We start from the raw sequence: 18853 nt of genomic DNA on the forward strand, positions 1-18853 counted from the left end.
TCATCCTGAGTGAGGTAACCCAATCACAAAGGAACTCACACAATATGTACTCACTGATAAGTGGATATTAGCCCAAAACTTAGGATACCCAAGATATATAATACAATTCTTCCTGTTATAAGACTCTGTTAAAGGTTTTGTAAACTAGCCCTCCTCTGTTTCCATATTCTGTTTTTTAATGAACTAAGGGACAGACCCCAATTCAGACACACACAGGCACAACTCACAGGCAACAGGCACGGCCGCCCATAACAGACAGATTGTAGGGAAGCCAGAAACTACAAACTACAAACAGGAGAAGGAGGTATGAGGAGGGTAGTGGAGGACTGAAACTTGGGCTTGCTCTTGGCCTGTTTTGCTTCCATTTCTTCATGTGTCATTGACATATTTTGGTCCTCTGAGTTATCTTTATGACATTAACTAATGCACTTGGTGAAGGTCTTTATTCCACCTCACTGGCACTGACTGGGGCAGCAATGACATTGACTGCCCAACCGCAAAGAAGAAAGCATATTTGTTCATTGTAATCTCCGAAGATAAAGACTCCAATTGAAAGCAAACCTGAATTAAAGTGGTCTGGCCCTGGACGGCCCTCAGCCTTCCTGGAATCGTTCAGACTCCCGGGGTTTATAGGATTGAAGAGAAGGTTAGTTCCCATATGTGCCCTTTGTCTTTCTGCCTAGCCACCTTGCTTGCCTCCTCTAATGGAGGAGCTGGCCTCTCTAATTTTCTTCCTGACCCTCACAAAAATTAACGGCCTTTCCATGGACATCAGTTCTCTGCCACCAGAGTTAGAGCCTCAATCCCAAGACAAAGGAGGAGGAATTACAGGGATCTTCGGATCCATGGATTCTTTGAGATTGTGTGAGATACAGGGTTTCACTTACCTGTGCTGTCGTATATTATATGCCCGCCTCTGTGCTCCAAATGTACCCTGCTCAAAAGGTCACAGCTCCATCAGCCACTAAAGATTTCCCTAGAATAACAAAGTCAGGAAATAAAGAAATCAACCAAAGGATTAGAGGCACCCACTTGGGAAAGAAACTCATTTAATCAGATAAAATTTCCACCATTAAGAGGAGAAAAGACCACCCAAATTCAGAAAAATCTCTAGCTTAGCCTGAGCCCTTTTTTCCTCTATAATCAGCTCTCTAAGTAGTAAGCCCATGCAGCAGTCATTTCTATTTACAAAGAGCAACAGTGTACATCTCCTTTCGGAGCCTCACACTCTTCAGAAGACAATACTTCTATTCTTGAGAATGCTCTGTGGAAATGCAGCAGTAGCTGATGTTTCCGATGGTCAGAGAACTTGCCCCCAATCTACTCAGCTAAAACATCAAAGAAGAAATGAGAGGGGCTGGAATACGGCCTCGCAGGCCAAAGCCTTGGGTTCAATTCCCCTGTCTACTGAGACTCCTGAATCCCAGCCCTTGGGAGATGGACTCAGCACTGATTCTTCTTGCCTTAGATCTGCTGATCGAAGTTCTCACCCAACAGATACAGAAATACCTTTGTCTGCAGAGTGACCAAGACCCTGCCGCAAGCAGTTGACTTAGAAAAGCAACCCTTGCAGCAGAAACTCAGAGGCAACTCAACCTCTCATCCTTTCCACTCACCCTCCCACCTCTGCCCTGTGAGTCTATTCATCATCGCTCAACTTTTTAAATCTTTTTAACTTGAAAGTAATTTTCAAATCGACAGAAAAGTTGCAAAAATAACAGAACAAAGAATATTCATGTAGAACTTCCCTGGACTTGTTTACTAACATTTAGCCCATTTCCCTGAACATCTGCTTGCTTTCTTCCATATACACACTGAACACTTTTGTCTTGAGCCTAATGGCAGTCTCACACACCGTGGCTCTTTTTCTTTAAACACTTCAGAAAGTATTCCCAGAGAGTACGGATGCTCTCACATAATCACAATGAAGTCACCAACTGAGGACCATGGACGCCATATTCAGTTGCCCTAATAATGATTTTTTAATAGCATTTCTTCCATGTCAGGATCCAGCTGAGGGTTAGAAACGCATCCCCCAGCTGCCTCTCTTTAACCTGAAGCACACACCCCTTTGTCTTCACAACGCTCGAGAAGAATTGAGCTCCTCCCTTTTAAAATTAATGGGGCCTTTCCATCTTGGCTCGTCTGACCTTTCCTCTGGTGATTCTGCTTGAATCAGAATGGCTTATGTTATACTCAGCCAGAAAGTTCCCTGAGATGCTCGCTCTCTGAATATCACATCTGAAGGTGCCAAGTTTAGTCTCATCCCAAAGTAATGCCCACTTTGTTCAATAAAAAGAAGTCACTCCATTCTCCTTGCAACTAATGCTTCATCTAGAGGAAAACATTTTAAGACCATCCAAGTATCATGACCTACCGCAAAATTCCCCTTTCCCACCCCTGTAATAATCTCCATACTTGAAAAACTGAAGCAGGGGGATCATGAGTTCAAAGCCAGCCTGGGATATACAGTAAGCTGCATAGGATGAAGGAAAAGACAGATGGGGTGGAAGAAAAAGGATGAGGAGGAGAAAGAAGAGGCGAAGAAGGAAAAAAAGAAGAGGGGGAGAAGGGGCAGGGGAGAGATAAGAAGAAGAAAACTTCCCAGGTGTCCATGATGCCTCCTTTACATGCCTTATATGTCCTGACAGCTGCAGCATCCTGACTGCAACATTCTTTCCACACTATTATTCATTCATTGTCAGCATTCTTCATCGTTTGTTCACTGGTGAAGTAGTTAGGGCTAGTACACACCCTGCTCTTCTTAGGACATATTCCTATGTCGCCCCTGTACTTTATTTACACTGGTACTCAGACTTGGCCAGTGGGGGCTCCTTCAAGCCGTCTACTACGTATTTTTGCCATAATTATTTTTTCTCACTTTTATCCCTTTACTTTCTCACAATAAAAATGTTCTGGCCTTACCCTGCATATGTCCTGTCTCTGTTCTGGATGAGGTAATTTCTCCAAAGGGTCCTGGGGTCTTTTCGGGGAGTAACAGAGAGCAAGATTCAGAATGACTGGCTTCCAGTCAGTCTGCTTCACGTCGCTGATCTTCATTCTAAATATGAGCCACATGTCCCCTTCTGTTATAAAGTAGATAATCTGAGAGGGATCATTTCCATTGTGGCAGCTAAATTATTGGTAGATCTTACCAACTGTTAATCAAGGGTCTCCATTGGATTAAGATGGATCCATTTCAACTACATCCGTACTGCAAGCAAGCAGCCTTCCTCTGTGGTACTGTCCTTACCCCCTTGTCATGCAGCCGACACAACCTGTTGGCAGCATGGCTAACATGCTCAAACTTCTAAACACTCAGTATCACAGTGCCCTGCTTTCTTTCCTCTTTCTGTTCACTACCCGAGGCAGCTGCTCCCTGATTCTAGAGATCTCCAACCCCAGCACTTCTCTCCCCATTACCTAGCTGTGCAAATTCCAGTCTCCACAGCCCTGAGCTTACAGATCTGTTATCTCCTTGCTGAGACCCTAGGCTCTCCCTGTGTTAGTCATGTCTATTTTGGCAGTACCTGGCCAGACACAGGCCAAACCCCAGGACAGGACAACAGGCTCTTCTCGTGAGTCACAGTCTTGGCTCCCTGACGGCCATTGCTAGCGGCCTCATGGATGGAGAGCTGTACTTTGTATGGAAATGTAAGATCACCTCTAGCTGCCTCTCATCGTTTCCATGCCTTCAGCATGAGGTAAGGCTGCGCTGGGAATGGTGAAGTATCAAACTCATTCAGCACATTTTAATAAAGTCTGTAAGCATTCCAAAGAAAGTCACTTTCTGGCACCGGCTCAGCGGTGCACCTGTTCATTTGTTCTGAAAACCCACAGTATCCAAATCGCTCTCGAGGAGTGAACTGATTCCAGATGAGATGACAAAGAAAAGCCTCTCTTCGTTCTAGAAAGCAGACAAGTCATTGCATGGCCATCCACCGCTCTGACAGCTGTATTTCCATGACTCTTTCTTCCAGTCACACAAGGAAGGTCTCCAGCCAAAGTCAACCAAGCTAGTTGCTAGGGTGCATATTTCCTGTTTATGTGTGCATATTTTGGAGCGACTCAGTTTCTGATGTATTTTCACTTTTTTGTTTTTACTTCTAACCACACCTATCTACAAAGAATTTAAAAGTAATCAAGAAAAAAGGAAAGAAAAATTGCAAACCCAGACACAAAGTTAACTGGAAGAAAATCAGAGGAAAAAAATATTTTTGTCACATGCTATAAGGAAAGAGAACTTTGCAATAGCAGGAAAACAGAGAACTTGTCTTTCCCTGCCTAGAACAGATCCAAACTAACTGTGCACACACGCACATACATACACACACACACACACACACACACACACACACGCAGACACACAGAGAACGAACCACAGCCGTGGATACCTAGCACTACTGTCTCTGCAGGCTTTTCTCCAAGTGAGAACTCCTCACTGCAGCCAATCTATTCCCTGCGCGGGCAGCCTGGTTTTTCTTTGGTTTTGCTTCAAATGGCCCAGAACTTAAAAAGCAAGTGTGATGGAGAGGTGCTGGCCTGCCCATCGTCTAGGACCCCTTAGAACACCTTCTCACAGGTCCCTCTGAATCTCCAGTGGAATCCTGTTTTTCCACGAGTCAGCATGGATCCAGCTGCACACTGATTCTTCCGTGGGTTCCCATCTCCCAGGAACTGAACAGGAGTCCTGTGGGTTGATCATTTCCACACCAGCTCTTCCTTTCATCGTTCTCACTTCCGGCCCCATCTCCTGTGAAGAACATTTTGCCTCTCTAACGGAGCATCCTTCTTTCTGCTTTTCCTCTTAGCCAACCTGCTGGAGCATGACAACCCTGGGAAACATTTTGTGATCCCTATCTGAAGCAGGCTTGGTGCTCTCTCAGCACATGGCCAACTTTAAAATAAATGAAGGCAGAGCTGTGGTGTTCACTTGCACTGTGCTAAGCATGGATGAACACTCTGTCTCCAGGAGTTCTTTCAAGTGGATGCTGTTACCCTTAGCTCATTTCACAAATGACCACACATGCAAGGAGTTACAACAGAATCCCAACTTCACAGGCAGCAAGTGGCAGAGCCACAGAGCTTCGATGCATTTCACTAGCAATGTGAAATATACTTAGCTGAAAATTCAACATGATAATGAGAGATACGAGGAAACATCACAGAGCATCAATGGTGACCTCAGGATATCACTGAAAGGACAGGAAGTGTCAGCTCACTGGAATCCTTCATCAGTGGCCAATACCCATAAACTAGGTCCACATTAATTCTCAGAACATAGGCCAAGATGTGCTACCATGATAGCCTCTCTATGGAGCGCCCTTCTTTCTGCTTTTCCTCTTTGTAACCTGCTGGAGCATGACAACCCTGGGAGATACTTTGTGATCACTATCTAAGGCGGGCTTGGTGCTGGGAGAGATGAGCAATTTCTAAAACACAGAAATATATACATGAATCAAAGGAGAAAACAAGGCAGTGAAAATTGAAGATCTGAAATTCACACAGAAAATTTAATCTAGGAGAAAAACAGAAAACACACAACAAGGAAACCCTATTAACGTTTTAAGTATGCACTGCTCTAAAAAGCTATAGACAGAATTTTTATATTTCCAACAATTAAAAAATAGAGAAATGAATAAATCTTTCACTGTGAAGTATGAGAATTTTAGTTTCAATGTAAGGACTTTCCCCAAAATGAGAGTTTTAAACTAAGTAGTATGTGCTTAAGTAACACATGCAAACTGTTGCCATGGCTACAGTCATGTCAAGGATTCCAAACCCTCCGCCACAGGGAAAATGACAAAGCCCCCAGGCTGAAGTTTAGAGGGAGCCAAGGCCTTCTTCCAGTCCACATGTGATGTTGATAAGTGTGTACAAAAAACATCCACTGTAGCTACTCCCCACCCCATATTTATGTCTAGACATGCCTCTACCAAGATTAACTAAACCTGCCTCCTGGGTCCAGGTGTAAGCCATAGCCCCGGCTTCCTCACTCTCTGCATGTGGTAACACCTCCTCTGTGCTCTGCTGTGTGCAGTTATCTGGTCCATCCACTCAACTGTACATAACAAACACACTGAGCATCCAGGAAACTATAGTTCCTCCCTCAGAGAGCCCAGGCCACAGGATCCCTGCTTTGCTGTGTATCCCTGGGTCTGCCTTTTCTTCATTCCCTTGCTGTTATAGTCACGTCCATCCCTCATCCCCAGGGCCATGCTGAATGCCGCACACAATAAAACTCCTGTGTTAATTACCAACAAGCTAACCTTCAATGTTGATATTTCAGCAGAATATGCAATTCTGCCTTATGGAAGTTTCATAACAGAAAACATAACCAACAGTTGAAAGCTTTAAACTACAGACCACTCATTAGGAAAAGCCCAGCTCTGACAGTGCTAAGAAAATCAAAATCTCCCTGATTCAAAGCACAAAGTCTTTTCCAAGAGTAACACACATAAAATTCACAAAATCTGAAGTGAAGTAACACTTGCTTTGGGGGATTCAAGGACCAATTCAATATGTTAACCACAAGTATTTCGGCAGTACCTATTTCCCAGCAAGCACTTATTAAGTATTAGTTATTGGTACTGACAAATAATTATAATCTCACTCTTGTCAACTTCAATCTATTCTATCTCAGAGTCTATTAAAGACAAGAGGCAGGAAGGCAAACATAGCTTCACGATGAAAAAGGAGCAGCCATGTGTTCAACCACACAACTAGTGCATACTATCCATTGTCACAACAGGTTCACAAGACATCCACCAAGCTTCTTCATACAGAATGTGTTACGGATCGATCCTATCTCTCCTATCCCCATCCTCCCCTTCTCACCCTTTTTCCTCCTCCATTTCTCCTCTTTATTTCCCTAGAGAATTTCACCTCTACATTCATTTTATATTTTTAGACCTCATTGTTTTTGTGACAACATAAAAAGATGTTTTTAGGAACAATAAGAAAACATATTTGTCTTATGAAGCTGGCTTAACTCATGTAAAATTCATGTAATACAATTATCTCTAGTTGCATCCATTTTTCTGCCAATGGCATAACTCCATTTTTTTTTTTTTTGTGGTGAAAAATAAGTCCCTTGAGTGTCTGTCCACAGCATCTTCCACCCATTTCTCTGTTGCTGAACCCTCAGCTTGGTTCCATCACTTAGTAGGTGTGAAAGGTGCCACGATGCACATTGACGTGCAGGTATCTCTGGGATAAAGTGACTGAGAGGCATCGGGTAAGGAGCCAGCAGTGGTTGGGCTGAGTCACTTAGAAGATCTGTATGTAAACGTTTATGAGCAATCTCTGTGCCTATTTGCATAATGGCTAGACGGATTTACATTCCCACCAGCAGTGTATAAAAGGCTCCCTTTTGCACACATTCTCACTAGAATTTGCTGTTTTCTTAACAACTGGGCTGCCATTCTGACTGGGATGAAATGGAATCTCAGTTTTAATTTGCATTTCTCTAATGACTAGAGAGGCTGAACACTTTTCATGGTTTTTAATACTTTTTTAGAACTTCATACGTGAATACACCATCTATATCACTCTAGCTTCTCTCTTCCTCCAACTCTGCCCATGTCCCTTTCCCTCCCAAATTCATGACTTCTTCTTTAATTTTATATAATATATATACATATATATGATAATTATATATGCATATATACATGCAGACACACAAACACATGTATATATAAAAACATGTATATATGTGTACGTATGTGTGTATGTGTGTATATGTGTATATGTGTATATTTATATGCACATACACATACATACACATATACACACAAGCATATGTCTAAGCAATCCACTGAGTCTATTTCGCATTGCTCATGTGTCCATAGGTCCAGCAATGACCAGTTGGGATTAGAACAACCTATGTCAGAGGTTGTTCTTGCAAGAAATTGATATTTGCTCTCTAAGTAATCATGGGTCACCTGTAGCTTTCTTCATTGAGGAGTGGGACCTTGTGGAATTTTCCCAGTCCACCACATTGATATGTCAACTGATGTTGTCATTATATTGGTCTTGTTCAGGCAACCATATTGGTGAGACTTACAGATGCACTTTTCCTGTCTTGTCCAGGGGCCATTATCTAGCAGGAGGCATCCTGGTTCCCTCTTCCTCGATGCCCCCCGAGAGCCTTCAGGGCAGGGCTTACATTGCACGTGTCCGCATTTGATCAGTTGTGGGTTGATATAGCAGTCTCCATCTGTTGCTAACAGAAGCCTCTTTCATGAGGAGTAAGTGGCAGGGTGACCCGTGGACCAACTGTGTGTGCAGAGGCCAGGCTGTGTTACTATGTGTTGAGGATGGCATACATGGGCGAGGTCCCAGGTAACTTCCCTGGCTTGATGGGCCTCACATGTCTATTGATAATTTCATCTTTTCTAACTGTCTGCTCATTTTACTAGCCAGTTTATTGGTTAGTTCGCGTGATTTCTTTCCTGTGTATGTTGAGGTCGGACGAGGTCAACCTTGGGTGTCTCCTTCACTTACTCTTTATCCTTTGAGATAGTGTCTCTCCCTGAACCCGGAGCTTACTCAGCTCGGTCGGCTGGTCAGTGAACTCCAGAGTTCTGATGCCTCCACTTACTTTGTACTGGGGTCACAGATGAACACAGACGGCCACACCCGTCTTTTCTGTGGGTGCCAGAAACGTGAGCTCTGCTTAGCAGCCTGTCTTTGGATGCTATCTTCTGTTAGGAGTATGACTAGTAAAGCTCTCTCATTCCGTATGCCAGCCACTTAGTTAACTGCTTCTGTTGCTGCACAGAGGCTCCCAAACTTCAGGAGCTCCTGCTTAGAGGGGGTTGACTTTACTTTCCATAGCAATTCAAGGCCTATTCAGGAAGCCCTTACATCAGTGGTTCTCAACCTTCCTAGCGCTGCGATCCTTTAATGCAGTTCCTCAGGTTGTGGTGACCCCCAATCATAAAAGCATTTTGTTGCTATTTTATAACTATAATTTTGTGACTATTATGAATCATAATTACCTGTATTTTTCCTATGGTCTTAAGGGTCGTTGCAACCCCTAGATTGAGAAGCACTGATTTTCATGTATCCAAGTCATAAAGGAAAAGGGGCAAGGACAAAGTTCACTCTGTCCATTCTAAGATGCGAATTTCCTCTAAAACTTCCAGGATATGGATGCTGGATGCTGGAGGGAGGGAGGAGAAACCATGTGGGTATCACTGTCGTGTCCTTAGATATGCTGACTGTTAGCTTCAATTCGTGCAGGTGGACACACACACACACACTCAAGCCAAGTCTGAAAACAGGTGTGTGTGGAGTAAGCATTAGTTGTGGCTATTGGGGAGGCCTCAGACCCCAACTCCTTTTTGAAATGTAACAGTCATAGAAAAGTGGGGTCATGAGAAGCCAAACTTTCTGAATTATTATTATTTCACTTTTTACTATTGTTCGTGCACGTGATGTATGTGTGTGGAGATCAGAGGGTAACTTTGTGAAGTTAGCTCCCTCCTTGCGCCTTTACATGTGTGTGTTCAAGGGTTTGAATTCCATTCTCCAGGCTTGCAAAGGCAAGAGTCCCTACCCACTCTCTGAGCCATCTGGCCGGCCCCTAGTATTATTTGTAAATGAGCCGTTTATACTCAAGGGTAAAAATGCCTCCCAATCCCCTTCACCTATTCAAAATATTTGCCAATATTTTGAAATACCTGCCGGCCAAAAATGTCTTCTAATTTACTATTTCAGACAGATGAATCATGTGTGTAAAAACAACCCACTAGCATTGTGCCTGCTAAAAAGGCACAGAGAGGCATAAGACTGGGCCAGCTAGTTTACTGGAGAGAGAACATAAACAGATAATTACGACACCATACAATTAGTGCTTTTGGCAAAGCAGAGCTGAATGGGAGAGGGTACAGAGGAGGGGATGACTAATCCTGCTTATTCTTCCATCCCACTTAGGAAGGAAGGCGGGCTTTCCCCCTAATGACCTTTGCAATTTCCTTGTCTGGTCCTCATTAACTTTAAAGCAAACACCATCCCAATCCATCTCCTCACCATGCCATTGCGCCACCCCTACATGCATACTTCCTTAATAAACACTGGTTAATCAAGTTGTGAAATGAATGGTTGGCCCCATAGCAACACGTGAGCTGCCTATGCAACTGAGCTCTATCAAAGTTTCTGCCCCTAGACCTTTCTACAAAAATGTCTTGCTTTCCTATAGTCAATTAATACAGTATATGTTTCTCTATTTAAAAAATCGTAAAGCCACAGCCAAATGGATGGTTCATCTAAATTTAGGGTACCACCACTTAAGAGTTCATGTTGTTTGGGGCTGGAAGACACTCAGTAGATGAAGTGTTTACAGTGCAAAAATGGAACCAGTGTTCAGATTCCCAACACCTAATAAAAAGCAGGCAGTTCTGGCTGCCTGTCTGTGATCCCAGGGCTCAAGAAGCAAAGAGGGCTCAGCGAGAGACCATGCCTCCAGGCTGGAAAGATGCCTCAATGGTTAAAAATCACTGGCTGTTTTTCTAGAGGACCTGAGTTCAATTCCTAGCACCCACATGGCAGTTCACAACTGTTTGCAACTCCACTGCCAGAAGATCGGCCACCATCATACAGACATGCAGGCAGAATACCAATGCACATGAAAATAAATATCGAGGAGAGAGAGAGAGAGAGAGAGAGAGAGAGAGAGAGAGAGAGAGAGAGAGAGAGAGAGAGAGAGAGACTGTGCATCAGTAAGTAAAGTGAAAGAGCTAGAAGAAACTCCTGACATAAACCAGTGGCCTCCACACACATACATCACATGTGTAAAAACTAAAGTTTACTTTAATTTAAAAGTTTTTACTTGCCAGAAATACTTGAGACTATAGGCTCAAGTATATTTTTAAGCCCACTTTAATAAGGGTTCTTAAATGCTTCAACCACCCTTACAGCCCACTGACCAAAGGCAGGGGAGGAAAATAGCTAAGAGAACAAGGGGGACGGGAGTGATTTCAATCTGTGTTGTCTGCAGTCCAGTCCACTAGCAAAACCCCAAACACAAATCAGCAGTAGCTGCTCAATCCAGAAGAAACCATGAGGTTCAGGCAATCAGCCCAAGTCTGCCAAAGTGGCAAGTAGCAGCCAAAACACCATCCGAAATTCTCTGGTGTGCTTCTATGAATTCACAACAAGCAAAGATCAGCAAAGAAAGCAAGGTGGACAAATACAATAGCATCATCAGTGACTACCAGCATCAGCAAAGGCCAACAAAGACCTCCAAGGCAAACCAATGCCAGTGTGTCATCCGCTGTCTATTGGGTTGTCCTTATATTCTTTCTAAACACCATGTGTCCTCAAACATCTGCTCCAGCAAAATATTGCCCTTTCACCAGGCAGCCTCCAGAAAAACACCGTTCCTAAGACAGCTTCCAGGAAAACATCACACGGCACAACCGAGTCTCCAACAAAACCAGACATTCCCACTTCATCAGACAACATACAATAAAAGACGTTTATATATGTACAATAATCAAAAAGAGTCATGCTATAAAGTGAAGAAATTAGAAGATGACACTATGACTTGATATTACAGTCACTCTAAGTTTTTAATGAGACAGACAGGGAATCAGGGCAGGACGAATACTTCTGACCAAAGTTAGATTATAAAGAGAATTTTCATCCTCAGCATTGAGACAGTATCCCTTTGTCCACTGACCTGTAGGATATAAGCAAAAGCAGATGTCAAGTGGTTTCTTTAACTAAAAAGCTATTAAGCATAAGGAAAGGGTTTGAAAAGGACAAAGTCCCCCACCCCCTTAAAATAAAAAAAAAAAAAAGTTCTTTAGAAGTTGAGAAACTTTTGAAAAAACACTCATTTTCAGTATGTTGTATCCATCCAATGTTCTAACAGGACATCTATTTTTATTATCTACCCAATGTCAGGATATCTATACTGACACCAATTTATAGTCCGTAAAGATGAGAAAAGGAGGAAGGAATGTAGTTGCTTGTATTCTGATGCTAATTATGTTTTCATGAGAACTTCTGCACAGAGCTTCTGGGAACCTGCACCCAGTTAGTTCTGATTGTTAAAAAAACAAACAAACAAACAAACAAACAAACTGAGATACCAACAGCCAATAGCTGAGGAGTATAGACAAGATTTTTAGGATTTCCAGGTTTGGGACCAGGAACAAAAAAGAAAGAGATCCACCATGACAGGACAGTGTGGAGGAGAGGATAGACTATGGCATGCCTGAGAAGAGTGAAGAACAGAGAGGTACAGCCACCACATGAAGAAGCTGGGATGGTACAGTCCAGAGCACGACCCAATTGGGCAGCCCTCTGGGTCCAGAGCAGCCAAGATAGAACATAGAATTAGTACATAATAACTCAGGATTAACCACATGGAAGTTAGGCTGTGACTTCATTCAGGAATATAAACCTCGGGGCAAGCAGGTAACCACAACTCCAGATTTATTTAAAATCCTTCAACAGAGGAAGAGAAGGAGTGCAAGTGTTTGGTAGATAAGGACTCATATGGGCGCTTGTACTGGTCCTTTAGCATGGCTAATGTTGAGCCAGTATAAAACTAGCCACTCACTACCTAAGTAAGAAAGTCTACAGGAATCCCCATAACATCACTGAAACTAGGGTTTACCTAAATCTGAAAGTGAATATGATCATTCCACCGTATGCTCCACAACTAGGGTTGATGGCACCCACTCATCATACCCAAGCCTCTCAGGCTCCCAGGCCCTTGCATAGCTCTCCACTGTCTGAGTGACCTCTCAGAGCACTGCATCCACAACAATCCTGCTATCTCTAGAGACTGAGCTCTTGAGATACGCCAAACAGACTTAAACCACAGCAGCAGTACAATTAGACACCTCTCTCTCTCTCTCTCTCTCTCTCTCTCTCTCTCTCTCTCTCTCTCTCTCTCTGTCAAAAATGAAGACAGTGAACTAAGTATGGTAGCACATGTCTAAGATCTGAGCACTTCAGAGCCAAGGCAGGAGGATCAGGCTTGAGGTCAGTGTTGGCTTCAGAATGGGAAGCTATGTAAGGAAAAGGGGGTTAAAACGAGTAAGAAGAGAAACCAATAACTTAAAACAAATAGGCTCTGAAGTTGAGAGACAAAGAGTCAGAAACCATTTTCCAAGACTGTACAAAGACCAAGACCATATTCCTACTAGGAAATGAGTTCATTACAGCTACACTGTAGAGCAGTCTGAGCTCTTTTTAAAGCTTCAGTGTGCTAAGGAGTTTTGGTTTATGGTTGCCTCTGTATCTGGCCAAAGTCACAGGTTCAATCTTAGGCGAGGCAGAGCCATCTTCCTCTAGAGCCACATGGATCAGGTGTAGATTTCTTGGACTTAAAATGACAAGAGAACATCTGAATCATTATCTCCATCTACTTGAACACTGATAAGACAAGCATAAATCCAGAATGAATACAATAAGCTTGAACAGAAATGGAACCAGAACCAATACAATGTATTTCCCACTAAGTCAGCACTATGAGAAATGCTCAATGTGAATAAAATAAGATGGATAAGGCCTGTGCTGGGAAGAAGGCTGTCACTGTACATGTCTTATGAATGTTCAGACTATTGATCTACTTCTATTACAAAAATTCAAAATTCCATAATTTTTTTTTTTTTTGGTTTTTTGAGACAGGGTTTCTCTGTATAGCCCTGGCTGTCCTGGAACTCACTTTGTAGACCAGGCTGGCCTCGAACTCAGAAATCCACCTGCCTCTGCCTCCCGAGTGCTGGGATTAAAGGCGTGCGCCACCACGCCCGGCTACAAAATTCCATAATTTTAATCTAAGAATTTAGGAAGAACCATATAGAACAATGTGCATATATTAAACATTAATATTTTTCACACAAAAATAATTAAGATATAATACTTAAAAATGTTCATTAAAGTATCAAATATACAGATATGGCCATGTAGGAAAAAGAAACAAGGCTGACAAAATGATGTCACATAAGCCAGTCTCATTCACTTTGGTAGCCTCGGCAACTCTGAGATCTCCAGCTTACTGTGACACAGGGACAGTGCTGAAAACATCCATGGTTCTCTCCACTGAAAACAACCAGTGTCAATGTCGATGGGAGGAAGTGGCTAGTCTTTTGCACTGTGCTTTGGCTATTCTTAGGCAGTGGGCAAATGATTGCTAAGGGGTCTCACACTAGGTTAAGGACACTTGCTGGGCCCTGGCAAGATGTCATTTACATCCCTTTGCTGTTGTGACTTTAGACTTGGCCTGAAAACTTCGCACCTATAAAATCTGGTCTCTCAAGCTTTGTGCAGAGGCTTAGTCTTAAACCATCCAGAAGCCTGGGCTCTGTGGATAGTGATGTGTCAGTTCAAAGGTCTGTCACCCTCCCAAGGGACCTCGATTCCCACATCTGCAGAAGGAACCTGTTAGACAAATTTTCATTTCAAAGGTTCAGCCTGGCAATAAAATGAGAGTCTATAATCTAAGAATTGCCATTAGTCAGAAAACGTTAAGGCTGTTGCTCACATTTCATCTATTACATAAAACTTACTGTAACAGCTCTTAATACCTTGTTTTGGATTACCTTCTAAGTGGTGTGTTTCGCCTTGTTCTACTGGGATCATGGGGTAAGGGTAGTTAGAACATTTTATCTTTTTGTTGTTTGTCTGGTTTTGATGAATGATCTCTTGTTTCACAAAGCTGGCCCCATCCTTACTTCAACTTCTCATCCTCCAGCCTCCTCGTCCCAGTTGCTGACAGGACAGGCACTCATGGCCCACACTTGGTTTTATGGGCTGCTGAGGATCTAACCCAGGGTCACATCCATGCCAAGCAAGGATTCTAGGAGCTAAGCAACATCACTATCTAGCTGCTGTAGCTTTCTTTTAAGTCCTTCTATGCGATGGGTCTCATCAGATAAAAGGGGGCAATTTCCTTGTTCCTGCTGAACTCAACACAACTTCCTTCTCAGCCCTAGATAAAAGCCTGTACTCAGTCTCCTTACATATCAGGTCCCACTGGGGACTTAACTGTGCACAGGAAGAGCCTGCAGTTTCACAGTGAGTCTCAGGGATGGGCAAGCCTACAGCTCAGAGCCCAGCTTTGCTTGAGCTGCATCACCAGTGCTATCACTTATGTCAAAAAGGATGCTTTGTCTTTACCCATCCGAACATCACACATTAAATGAATTTTTCACAGTTGCTAGAGACTGGCCACATAGATCATCATTCTTGCATTACAAGGAGTTTTGTTGTTTCATTTGTTCTAGTCCATTCCCAATCAAAAGCCCAAACAATTTGTTTTAATTCCTTCTTTTATTTGGAAAATTATTTCATTTCTCCCCTCCCTGCCTCTGTCCAACACCCCCCCATATGCTCCTCCTCCTTGCATTCAAATTCATAGCTTCTTTTTCCGATAACTATTATTATATACATTATGTATATAAACATATATTCCTAAATATACAAATACAGCCTGCTCAGTCTGTACAATGTTACTTGTTTGTATGTTTTCAGAATTGACGATTTGGTGTTGGATAACCAATTGGTGTGCTCTTCCCTAGGGAACAATATTTTCCCCGCTCCCTGTTGAAAACATCTGCTTTCAACATCTTTATAGTTATCTGATCTCCAAGCTTGTGATTCAAAAATGGAATCTAAGATATTAAGTCTTATTTCAGAGTTATACCTCCAGACTTTAAAGAGTCATTTTTATGTCACAGCCCCAACAAAATCACAGCAGCCAAAGAGAGGTGAACCTACCGGTGTCAGCTCCCAGACTAAACCCGTGTCTCTCCCTGGTCCATTGGCCCAGTCCAAAGAGTAGGCAAAGAACCATACTGACTTGAGGCTACATCTGCTCGCCCAGAAGCCCTCCCTCCAGCTTGTGAGGGCAGAGAGCCAAGGCCAGACGTGGGAGCAGGGGCCCTTCCTGTCCCTGCTGGGATACAAGCTGCCCCGCCCTGTTCTTTCTAAGAGGAAGTGGGCTGGAAATCCTGTACACTCATTGTTTTATTAATAAAACTTTAGAAGGAAGAAATCTTTAGACAGGGATACATATTCACTTGGAAAACTAGGAGGCTAAGTCCCTAATATTCTTATGTTTCTTGCTGACTTGATTATCTGAGACTTTAGAAACAAAAACAGAATCCTAGTCCATCTGAGCATGACAAGTTGCTGATGACACATTAGACAGACAGCCATCATTATTATGCATAGCCCCACCCACATCACAGTATATTCTGAGATAGGGAGCGAGCCTTACATGGGTTCAGAAACTCTTGTACTTCCCAGGATGCCGCACTCACAGAAGTCCAGCTAGAATCCATCTATGAACAGATGACCCTAGACTTATAGGTGAGAGGCAGACTTGTAGAAAGCATAAATTCAAAATCAGTCTCTCTCCCTCTTTCCCTCTCCCCACTCCGTCCCCACTTCTCTCAACTCACTATGTAGGCCAGCCAGGCCTTGAACTTACAGACATTGCCCTGCCTTTGCCTCTGTCTCTCACGTGCTAGGAATAAAGGTATTCACTAGCAGCCCCTGGCTCAAAAGACAATTAATGAAACAATTCACTAAGTCAGCGTTATGGCTTCATGGATCAGCCCTTAGACTAGAAATGTGAAAGCTGTTTCTCACGCCTGAATCCACCTCTTCTGGGATAAGGTAGTTAGGGAAGCCTGAGCATACTGAGTGTTCCGGCAACACACCCACAAGTGGACGAAAGACCTCTCAGTCTCACATTTCCTGGGCAAACACTTAATGCTGCTGTGTTGGTGTGGTTTCTACACTGTCTTGGACTAATTAATATTCCTTATTCCTTTCCACAGATGAGCTGGCCCAAGTCCTCCTCCTCTTACTCATTCCTAATCACACACTCATTTCCTCTGTTCAGACTGGGATGGGAGGGGCAAATAGCTCTCTGGAACCACTAATGTTTGGACTTAAGATGACTGGCTATTTCATTATTTTGAATTAAAAGGACTAGATTCATCACATTCTTTTGGGGAAAAAGTTGTCAAGTTACCCATACATTTGAATATAGTTTTGCTTACTATATTGAACTGCTTTAATAACAGAAAGCATGCTCATGGATAGCTCTATAATTAATAAAGGCCAAGAAGGGAAACCCCAACATGGAACTCCACTGAAGATAATCCAGTGAATACTATGACATATATCTTTAAGCCCTGTGTCCCCATCACTACTTGACTGCAATGTTCTCATATGCTCATTGACATCTGTTTATCAAACATTTTGTGGTATGCTTGTTCAGCATCATTGACACAAATATACAACAGTCTATTCTATAAACAAATTGGAGCATATACTAGAAGCTGTCTGGGTCGCATCCCATGTGCACTGTGCATCTTCAGAGCTAATCCTTTCCATAGAAATAGGCTCCCTGGAAACAAAGGGTCCACAAAGTGTTTCTCATTCGGACACAAGAGGCCTTTCAGGGGAAGGAAAAAAACCAAAAACAACCAAACAAAAAACTTTCTGAGTCTTTCAGCATTTACATTGTGCTCAACCAAGTTTGGCTGAATTTTCCAAGTCATCCTGATGCTTTTACTGAGACCCAAACTTGTAGTTGGTTTCCAAATTCTTGAAGTCTGTTAAGCAGCTGGTCATCTCTAGTTAACAAGCTATATTGCTTAGTGTAGCAACTCCATTCTTTGAAATAACATGACATCTTGTCCATTTGGTTGTGGTTGTTGTTTGAGGCAGGATCTCATGTAACCCAGGCAAGCCTGTTTGCTATGTAAATGAGAATGAGCCTGAACTCCAATCCTCTTGTCTCTGCCTCCCTGAGTGCTGGCATTACAGGTCATGCAGTATCATGCCCAAAACACATTCTTCTGGGACTGTATTTCAATTCACATTTGTAACGGAATGACTAGTATTAGTCACCAAGTGTCCCGGGATCCTCTGCTTGCCTTAGTTGATTTTCAGATCAAACCCTTTCCATAGCTCTCTGATGATGTGCAAATGACCTTTTCTCTGAAAGACAAGCTTCAGAGTTAAAAAGCTGTTTGAGATAACAAACTCTCCCACTTGCTAAGGTAATGACTTGGGGTTGTATTGAGGACACATCACTGTGATTCTCAGGTCCCTATGTCCTTTTGTGATGCCAAGACCTATTCTACTTAGCACACAGCCTGTTTATTTTTATAGAATTGGCATGTCAATGGAAGAATAGGCTACAGTTTTTATAAAAGCGTTTTTTTTTAAGTGGGACTGAAACAGCTCAGGATGATTCTCTGGGTCAGAACTCTTGCCCACATTTCAACACCAGGAAGTTTAAGTCTAATAGAGAACCCAAAATGGATGACACCACCCCTAACCCTAACCTTAACGCTAACCCTAACCCTAACCCTAGCCCTAACCCTAACCCTTCCTGAACATAATTAAGCCCACACTGCCTGCATCCAATGAGCAACTTTTTCAGTGCATGCTATGATGAAGCACTGGACTAGACACAGACAAAGCCATGATTCTAGATGAGGAACCATTCATTGGTCAGGGCTCTCACAGGGACTGAGGAACATACACCATTCTACACTGATAATATATACTCTGTGAGCGTGCTGACCACTACAGATGTCCAGACACTCGAGGTAGGCATGGCAGCCCATCCCATTTAGACTCTGTTCCTAATGTGATGTACCAAGGATGTGCCAAGAACAGTGTACATCCAGGCATGCATGGTAAGGAGGGTACCACAAAGGCAATCTGAAGAAGCAGAGTGAAGCCGGGCGGTGGTGGCGCACACCTCTAATCCCAGCACTTGGGAGGCAGAGGCAGGCGGATTTCTGAGTTCGAGGCCAGCTTGGTCTACAGAGTGAGTTCCAGGACAGCCAGGGCTACACAGAGA

The 18853-nt window shown here is 43.0% G+C and overlaps 1 protein-coding gene across 11 annotated transcripts in view; it reads right to left on the reverse strand.

Moving 5' to 3' along the window:
• Sgms1 (sphingomyelin synthase 1) overlaps positions 1–18853 on the reverse strand; it is a 264312-nt gene that overhangs the window by 159029 nt on the left and 86430 nt on the right. For 9 of the 11 annotated variants that reach the window (XM_029472300.1, XM_021151328.2, XM_021151329.2 and 6 more), the window contains one exon: positions 888–976. The exons of the other annotated variants lie outside the window; for them this stretch is intronic. The gene's annotated coding sequence lies outside the window, so the exon portion shown is untranslated. The remainder of the gene's footprint in view (positions 1–887; positions 977–18853) is intronic. 11 annotated transcript variants of the gene reach the window in all.

The sequence above is a fragment of the Mus caroli genome, chromosome 19, assembly GCF_900094665.2.
Source record: "Mus caroli chromosome 19, CAROLI_EIJ_v1.1, whole genome shotgun sequence".
Taxonomy (NCBI): domain Eukaryota; kingdom Metazoa; phylum Chordata; class Mammalia; order Rodentia; family Muridae; genus Mus; species Mus caroli.